The sequence below is a fragment of the Alligator mississippiensis genome, chromosome 4 (genome assembly GCF_030867095.1).
Source record: "Alligator mississippiensis isolate rAllMis1 chromosome 4, rAllMis1, whole genome shotgun sequence".
NCBI lineage: Eukaryota > Metazoa > Chordata > Crocodylia > Alligatoridae > Alligator > Alligator mississippiensis.
In genome coordinates, this window is record NC_081827.1 from 3,435,186 (window position 1) to 3,445,143 (window position 9,958).

Consider the following 9,958-nt stretch of genomic DNA (forward strand, 5'->3'; position numbering starts at 1 on the left):
GTATAAAAGTGATTGTACATAGCTCAAATATGAAGTCTTAGTCTTGTAGATTGTGCGTGGGGGAGTATGTGGGGTGTGTAGGTTTGGTGGGGTGTGAGGGGAGTGTGGGGTTGTTGTGAGGGGGTGTGGCTGTGGTGGGTACAGGGTATGTTGCTGGGTGCGTGTGTATGTGGGAGGTTGTGGGGACAAGGTGTGGGGTTTATGGGATGTGGGGGAGGGTGTTGGTATGGAAATACTCCCCACATTCCCCACATGTTGCACAGCCCCTGCCGCCACCATCAGCAGCAGCAGGTGGGGGCCATTGGGGCCGTCATGGCCTGCACAGGAGCTGCCGCCCAGCAGTGCACAGCTCCAGCCACAGCTACACCTGGTGCTGAGGAGCACAGCCCTGCCAACCCCCTCTATCATGTGGGGCTCCCCGTGGCACACATGACTCTCAGCAATAATGCGGCACTGGGGAGACCCCAAATGATGAATGGGAGAGGGTCCCTCCAGGCAGGGTCCCCCCACTGCCTTCCCCATTCCCTCCTGGGACTTTGCTGGAAGTGGCATGGAGCCCAGTCTCTGCTTTCCAGTGGATCCAAGGACCTGTGTGGCAGGGGCTGGGGAAGGCAGCCAGCTCCATCACTTGGGGCTTCCCCAGTGGCACATGAGTGGAGGAACTTCACATGCACCACAGGGAGCCCCATGCTTTCGGGGCCAGAGCCGTGCACTGCCGGGGGCAGCACCTGCCTAGGCTACAAATACCCTGAATGTCCCCACCTGTTGCTGCTCGTGTGCACCATGTGGGGAGTGTGTGTGGGGGGGGGTCCCTACACTCCCCCAAACTCCCTTGCACCCACATCTTGGCCACTCATGCTTCACAATCCCGCCCCCCTCGGGCATAGGCTCTGTGCCCCACCAGCCACAGCCCACACTCCATGCCCCTGCAGAGCTGCAGCTCCCCTTCGCCCCACCACTCCTCTATCTGTTGCCAGAGTGAGTGCTGCAGCAGGAACGGGAGGAGCCAATGGAGGCTGGGAAAGCCGAGCAGGTCCCCAGCAGCTGTAGCAGTGGCAGCAGCATCCCCACCTAGAAACTGCATCCGGGCTGAACTGGGCACTTCCCCATGACGGTGGGAGCAAGGCCTGCGGTCTGAGTGGGTACAGTTATTTGGTGGGTGCCTTCAACCTGAATTAAATTGCCTGTATCCAGCCCACGGATAATATCCTGCCCACCCATGCATTAACCCTTTCCCTGCCAGAACAAAACCCGTCCTTTGCAACATAAAAGATCCCAACAACCGATACAACCTCACATGGACACAAGGACCTGCCACCTGTGTCATAGGTTGGGGGCCACAGAGGGGGTGAGGATTTCTTCCCCAAGAGCATGGACATGGTGTGGCTGACACACAGTTCTGCCCACTTATATTTGCCTCTGTGCTCTGTTGGAATGGGACAGACTGGGATGAGCAGCTGTGCCAAAGGCCAGGGAGCTGGGTTCAAGACCAGAGCTAACACAAAGGAGGCCAAGCCAGGCACCAGAGGTAGAAGCAGGGGAATGAGGGCTGTGGCTGTGCCCTGCCTCTGCAGCTGCCTGGGATCCTGGGTGGGGGCTGGCTTGGGGGTCTAAAAACCCTGCTTTCACCATAGAGCGGTCCTGCTAGCTGAGATCTGCCTTGTTCCGTCCTTCTCCTACCAGGTGCAACATTTACTCACACCAGCACTTGGCCCAGAGTTGTCTTGGTGATTGTGACAGGAGCAGTAGGCATGACTGTCGCAGTCATTTACTACCTGAAGAAGAGGAGTGGTAAGATGCCATTCAGCTGCAGGGCCAAAACAAGGGAGGATGGGCCAGAGAGGGTGGAAGGTGGGCAGCAATCTACCCGGGGTGGAGAGGCCTTGCCAGCAAAAGGCCTGCCCCACCCCAGGGCAGTATTCACTTCCTCAGTTTCCAGCGCTCAGCTCAGACTGGAGGTGTCATCCAGATAATCCCTGACTGACATGTCCTGTGTGTCATGTGCTCTGGCCCCCAGGGTGGGAAGCCTCCTACTCCGTCACAGAGGTTCAGGGATCGGAACAGTGCCGTCCAGGCCAGGAGGTGACCCTGCACTGCTCCATGGAGGGGACGTCCCCTGACAACGTGGCCATGACATGCGAAAGGGTCGATAGCGAGGACAGGACAGTTCCTGAGAGCGCTGAAGACCAAGAGAGTCCTGAGCACCAGCCGCTGTTACCTGCCCTCCCGCAGCACTGGAGAGTGACAGAGGAGATAGCTGGGACCCGCGTCACATCCTACATGACCTTCAGCTCCACTGTGCAGGACGACAGGGTGCAGTTCTGGTATGTCTATCTCCAAGTGATCAAACGGGCCATACAGGAGTGAGTGTCCCTGCAGATCTGGGAGTGGGGTGAGTGCCCAGCACCTCTGCTACCACCCCCAGGTGCAGCCAGTGCCTGCTGCTGTAATGAGGAGATGGGCCTGGGGATAGGTCAGCACCTGCCAGGGCCTTGGAGCTGCCAAGTGTGCAGGGCCAGAAGGAAGACCTCACAATACCTCCTGGCCCCAGCCAGGTGCTTCACAGGCACAAACACCCATCCTCCAAAGTGAGATCTCGACAGCCCCTCAGGATACCTGTGTAGCAGTCTCCCCCAACCCTAACAAGGAGCTGTGAGGGGCTGGGCCCAGGTCTCACACATGGGGTGCCAGCAAGTAGCCAGGCAGGAGGTGGGAACAGCCCAACAAGTGGATACAGGTCAATCTGTGCAGGGAAAGTGTATGTGTGTGTGTGTGGTGGGGAGGCAGGTCAGGGGCTGTAGCAGGGTGGGAGAGGCATTTGCCCCTCCCGTGTGAGAAAGGGTGTAGGGACACTTCAGGGCAGCAGGGAGCTATGTGGCTGGTGTGGTGGCACTGGGGCTGGTGCCTGTGCTCACGGGGTCAGGGGTGGGGGGAGCAGGGGGCTGCAGGACAGAAGTGAGGGGCACCAGCAGGGCTGGGAGGGCTGAAGCTTGGGAGTGAGGGGAACTGGCACGGTGTGGGACTGTATGTCAGAGGTGTGGGGCACTGGCAGCACCAGAGGGTAGTGGGTTGGTAGTTGGGGGCACCGGGGGGGGGCAGCGGCTGTGGGTTGGGAGCGTGGGGCACCAGCATGGCTGAAGGGTTTAGGATACTGCTGTTTGGGAGTGAAGGGCACTGGCAGGACTGGGATCTATGGGTCAGGAGTGAGGGGCAGTAGTAGGGCTGTGGGGCTGCAGCGCTGTGGCTTGGGAGTGAGGGGCAGCAGGTTGGGCAGGGGCAGGGCACCAGCATATCACTGTCCCCCCACCGTCATATCCCCCCCAACCCTGCACAACAGGTGTTCTCTTTTTGCCAAATTGGAAATATGGTAAACCTAACCTTGGCCCCTTCTCCCAACCTCTCCCTGTGACACCAGGAAAGTGAAAGCACAAAGGGACGGCCCAAGGATCCACACTGGCCTCAAAGGGGTGCTGATGGGGACTGTAGCAGGATGGATGAGCACCTGGGCCCCACCTCTCAGGGGCCAGTTCCCACCTCCCCCCTTCAGGAGCACAGAAGGTAAGTGCCGACCCCCTGCTCTGCTGGGGCGGGGGGTGGCAGGGCCGGGCTGTGGTGGCCGTGTTCAGCCCCAGTGCAGGAGCAGCCAGGTGCTGCGACATGAATAGGTCTGCAACAGAAAACTCCCAACAGCCCCATGTTTGCAGAGAACGGCTTCTCCCTGGTCACCCAGGAGGCCCATCCAATTTTGGTGAGCTATCTAGGGATCCAAGGGTAGCCCCACCTCTTCACAGATGCCCCGCCCCCTGGTCGCCATCTTGGGAAGTCCTGAGCCTAACCCCTGACCTTTGCCACCAGACATCTCTCCCCTTCTCCCCAAAAGTACTCCTTTTGGGAGCGGGAGTCACCATCTTGGAACCAGAAAAGACACAAATCATACACTAAAAGTCACACACCTACTGTAACATGTTTTAATTTTAGTACAAAAACATATTGTTGTCGTGATTTGTGTTGGCATCATGTAGTATGTATAAAAGTGATTGTACATAGCTTAAATATGAAGTTTTAGTCTTGTACATTGTGCGTGGGAGCACACCATCGTAGCAACAGGTGGGGGCCAGTGAGGCCGTTATGGCCTGCACAGGAGCTGCCACCCAGCAGTGCACAGCTCCAGCCACAGCTACACCTGGTGCTGAGGAGCACAGCCCTGCCAACCCCCTCTGTCATGTGGGGCTCCCCGTGGCACACATGTGACTCTCAGCAATAATGCGCCACCGGGGAGACCCCAAATGATGAATGGGAAAGGGTCCCTCCAGGCAGGGTCCGCCCACTGCCTTCCCCATTCCTGCCACTATATGCAGGTCCTGAGATCTCGACAGACTTTGCTGGAGGTGACAGAGAGCCCAGTCTCTGCTTTCCAGTGGATCCAAGGACCTGTGTGGCAGGGGCTGGGGAAGGCAGCCGGCTCCATCACTGGGGCTTCCCCAGTGGCACACGAGTGGAGGAACTTCACATGCACCACAGGGTGCCCCACGCTTTCGGGGCCAGAGCCACGCACTGCCAGGGGCAGCACCTGCATGGGCTTCAGATACCCTGAACATCCCCACCTGTTGCTGCTCGTGTGCACCATGTGGGGAGTGTGTGTGTGGGGGGTGGTCCCTACACTCCCCCAAACTCCCTTGCACCCACATCTTGGCCACCAATGCTTCACACTCCGCCCCCCTCGGGCATAGACTCTGTGCCCCACCAGCCACAGCCCCACACTCCATGCCCCTGCAGAGCTGCAGCTCCCCTTCGCCCCACCACTCCTCTATCCACTGCCCAGAGTGAGTGCCACAGCAGGAATGGGAGGAGCCACTGGAGGCTGGGGAAGCCGAGCAGGTCCCCAGCAGCTGTAGCAGTGGCAGCAGCGCCCCCGCCTAGAAGCCTTGCAACATAAAAGATCCCAACAACCAGTACAACCTCACATTTACACAGAGACCTGCCACCAGTGTCGTAGGGTGGGGGGTGTGGAGGGGGTGGGTATTCCTCCCCCAAGGACATGGACGTTGTGTGGTTGACACACAGTTCTGCCCACTTATATTTGCCTCTGTGCTCTGTTGGAATGGGACAGACTGGGATGAGCAGCTGTGCCAAAGGCCAGGGAGCTGGGTTCAAGACCAGAGCTAACACAAAGGAGGCCAAGCCAGGCACCAGAGGTAGAAGCAGGGGAATGAGGGCTGTGGCTGTGCCCTGCCTCTGCAGCTGCCTGGGATCCTGGGTGGGGGCTGGCTTGGGGGTCTAAAAACCCTGCTTTCACCTTAGAGTGGTGCTGCTAGCTGAGCTCTGCCTTGGTCTGTCCTCTTCCTACCAGGTGCAACATTTATTCACACCAGCACTTGGCCCAGAGTTGCCTTGGTGACTGTGACAGGAGCAGTAGGCATGACTGTCGCAGCCATTTACTATCTGAAGAAGAGGAGTGGTAAGATGTCATTCGACTACAGGGCCAAAACTAGGGAGAAGGGGCCAGAGAGGGTGGAAGGTGGGCAGCAATCTACCCGGGGTGGAGAGGCCTTGCCAGCAAAAGGCCTGCCCCACCCCAGGGCAGTATTCACTTCCTCAGTTTCCAGCGCTCAGCTCAGACTGGAGGTGTCATCCAGATAATCCCTGACTGACATGTTCTGTGTGTCATGTGCTCTGGCCCCCAGGGTGGGAAGCCTCCTACTCTGTCACAGAGGTGCAGGGATCGGAACAGTGCCATCCAGGCCAGGAGGTGACCCTGCACTGCTCCACGGAGGGGACGTCCCCCGACAACGTGGCCATGACATGCGAAAGGGTCGACAGCGAGGACAGGACAGTTCCTGAGAGTGCTGGAGACCAAGAGAGCCCTGAGCACCAGGCGCTGTTACCGGCCTTTCCCCAGGGCTGGAGAGTGACAAAGGAGAGAGCTGGGACCCGCCTCATGTCCTCTCTGACCTTTACACCCATCATGCAGGGCAATGGGGCATGGGTCCAGTATGTCCTCCTCAAAGTGGCCAAACAGGCCATAGGGGAGCGAGTGTCCCTGGAGATTGGGGTGTGTGGTGAGTGTCAAGCACCCTTGCTACCACTGCCAGGTGCAGCCAGCACCCACTGCTATAATGAAGAGATGGGCCTGGGGATAGGTCAGCAGCTGTCAGGTCCTTGGAGCTGCCAAATGTGCAGGGGTGGAAGGAAGGCCTCACACAGCCCTCACAGCACCTCCTGACCTCTGCCACCTGCTTAGCAGGCACAAACATCCACCTCCCCAAAGTGAGATCTCAACAGCCCTTCCAGCTAACTGCGTAACTGTCTCCCCCAACCCTAGTAAGGAACTGCTTGGGTCTGGGGCTGAGGCCAGGTCTCACACATGGTGGGCCAGCAAGTAGCGGGGCAGGAGGTGGGAGAAACCCAACAAGTGGATACAGGTCAATCTGTGCAGGGAAAGTGTAAGTGTGTGTGTGCAGTGGGGAGGCAGGTCAGGGGCTGTAGCAGGGTGGGACAGGCATTTGCCGCTCCAGTGTTATAAAGGGAGGAGGGGCCTTTCAGGGCAGCAGGGAGCTATGTGGCTGGTGTGGTAGCACTGGGGCTGGTGCCTGTGTTCACAGGAGAAGGGCTGGGGGGAGCAGGGGGCTGCGGACCGGAAGTGAGGGGCACCAGCAGGGCTGGGAGGGCTGCAGCTTGGGAGTGAGGAGCTCCGGTGAGGTGCAGGATAGTGGGTCAGAGATGTGGGGCACTGGCAGCACCAGAGGGTTGTGGGTTGGGAGTCGGGGGCACCAGCAGGGATGGAGCGGTGATTGTGACTCAGGGGGTGATGGACACCAGCATAGCTCAAGGCTGCAGGGTCCTGCTGCTTAGGAGTGAGGGGCCCTGGCAGGGCTGGGATCTATGGGTCAAGAGTGAGGGGCAGTAGGAAGGCTGGGGGAGCTGTGGCTTGGGAGTGAGGGAGGGAGAATGGGCAGGGACAGGGCACCAGCATGCCACTGTCCCCCCCACTGTGATATCATTATAGCTCAAAAATGATGTCTTCCCCTTGTACATTGTGTGTCAAGGATTATATGGGGTGTGTGTGTATGATGGAGTGTGAGGGGAGTGTTTGGTTGTTGCAAGAGGGTATGGCTGTGTGTGGGGGGGGCATAGGGTCTGTTGCAGGTTGTGTGTATATGTGGGTGGTTGTGGGGATGGGCTTTGGGGTTTGTGGGGTTTGGGGAAGGGTGTGGGTAGGGACCCCTGCACATTCCCCCCATGGCCCACAGCCCATGCAGCCACCAGCAGAAGCAGAAGGTGGGGGCCCGTATGGCCAGCACAGGCACTGCCGCCCAGCAGTGCACAGCTCCAGCCAGAGCTATACCTGGTGGCAAGGAGCGTACCCCAGCCAACCCCGCCTATCATGTGGGGCTCCCTGTGGCACACATTTAACTCTGAGCAATAACACGCCATGAGGGGGGGACCCCAAACAATGGACAGGGGGTTGGAGAGGCCTTTTGTGTAACACGTGTGCCCCAGCCCATGGCAGGATTCACCTCCCCAGGACTCAGCACTCAGCTCAGACTGATGTCTTTCAGATGAGCCGGGGCCAGCTCCTCTCAGACCTCCTGTGGTCAGACCCCGAGGCTGGGCAGTCTCCTACTCTGTCTCAGAGGTGCAGGGGCCGGAGCGGTGCCTGCTGGGCGTGGAGGTGACCCTGCGCTGCTCCATGGAGGGGACATTCCCCAAGGATGTGGCCGTGACATGGGAGAGGATCCACAGCGAGGACAGGACAGTGCCCGAGAGCACTAGGGACGAAGAGAGCCCTGAGCACCAGCCGCTGTTCCCCGCCCTCCCCCAGGGCTGGACAGTGACAGAGGAGAGAGCTGGGACCCGCCTCACGTCCTCCCTGACCTTCACCCCCACGGTGCAGGACGATGGGGCACGGGTCCGGTGCTGCTTCCTCCATGAGACTGAATGTATCAGAGAGGAGCGAGTGTCCCCGGAGATCCGGGTGTGGGGTGAGTGCCCAGCGCCCCTGAAACCACCTCCCGGTGCAGCCAAGGCCTGCAGCTGTTGGGGCAGGATGGAGCTGGGGATTGCTAACACCCCCACTGTCTCCCCCAGCCCGGCTGCAGGTGTCCGAGATCCAGGTGTTGCCAGAGTGGGACCCCCGCGACAAGGTGCCGTTTGCTGTCCAGCTCCACAACTTCTACCCCAGAGAGGTGCCTCCGATTCAGTGGGGCTGGGATGGGGTCGGGAGCTGGAGGGAAGACCCCGCGCAGATAGACAAGAACACGGACGGCACATTCACCGCAACGAGCATCTGGAGAGTGCCCAGCCGGAGCCTGACCCGGCCGGAGCTGCGAGTGCGAGTGTGTGTCCAGCATGGCCCCGGAGAGCCCCCGAGCGAGAGAGAGCTCAGCCTGAGGGCTGCGGGTGAGGAGGGGCCATGTCCTGGGGTCACAGCCCTGCTGCAGGGGGTGTTGGGTCTGTGTCATGTGTGAGGGGCCGGGGAGCAGCCCCTTGAAGGCCTCAGCTCCCCTAACGGGGCCTGTCCCTGTATCTGGCTGTTCCCTTCCCCAGGTCTCCTGCAGCCCCCGCAGGTGTCCAAAATCTCCCGGACCAAGTCCATGGCCACAGGGAAGGGAGTCACCCTGAGCTGCTGCATCACAGGGCATTTCCCAGGGGATCTGAGTGTGACCTGGCTGCGGAGGGGCAAGGGGGAGGCCACTGCTGTGATCCTGCGGGACTCAGCTGAGTACAGGGTGGAGCCCGGCACAGTTGTTCTAGCACGGGACGGGAAGAGCTTCCGGCAGGAGACAAGTCTAACCCGCTGGACATCCAGGGACCAGGGGGCAGAGTACATCTGCCGCGTGGGACACCTCGCCCTGAAGACCCCCATCGAGAGGAGCAGCGGTAAGTGCTGGGATGGGACAGGCCAAGTGGCAGTTGCAGGATAAGGGATCTGGTTATGGACCCCGCTTTGGTTGTGTTCATTGTTGGTCCAAGGGGGGACAGTCCCACCTATCACCCAGTCCAGCCCAGAGGGATTGCGACACCATGGCACTGCCCGACCCCTTGCACTGGATTCCCCTGGAGACTGTCTGCAAGAGGAGACACCTGTTGTTGCTCTGCATGTGTGAAGCGAGCCAATGGCAGAGGCTGCCAGGAGCTGGGCTCAGGACTGCTAGGGCTCCATAGGTCAGATGAAACTCCTGGCCTCTCCTGGTCCCAGGGTTTTCTCTGGGATGCTGGGGATCCCTGCAATTGCCCATGCACTGGGAACACAGGAGCCTGGATGCAGCAGCCCAGGAGGCCCCTCCAGGTTTGTGTCCCTCTGCTCCTTGGTGCTTCAACTCCTCCGGGAGGGAAAGAACATTTCTGAGAGCTAATGCAACCCAAAAGCCCTTGACACACATGTCACTGCATGTGGCTGGGCCATAACAGCAATCCCTGTTTCCCATGGCCCTTTGAGCTGAGAGCACTTGTTGGCTTTCCCTGACCACCCAGGCTAGCTGGAAGAAATATGCCCATGAGTTACTGCAGCACCTGGGTATCACCACCCTAGCTTCACGCTATGCTCCCGATCTGCATGCTCCTACCTTGGACCCGCAGTCGCCCACTGGACCTGGTCTCGGGTTCCTTCAGGGCCTCATGCTGCACGTGGCACAGGTACTCCACCCCGTAGTCCTAGGGCCCCACAGGGGAGAGGCACAGCTCAGACTCCACGCTGTAGGACTTCCCATCCGGCGCGGGGCTGGGGGCGGGGGTGTGGATCCTGTGGGGGTCTGAGCTCTCCAGGGGCCTGGGCTCCTTCTCTACCACTCCCTTTCGCAGCCAGGTCATCACCAGCTGCCTGGGGTAAAACCCTAAGATCAAGCACGCAGGGTCCATGGATGCCCAGAGACCAGGGCCTGCAGGTGGGAGACTTCACCCAGGTCCGGATGGTACGGATGCCAGGCTGCAACAGTTGGGAGCGGCATGTCAGTAAGCA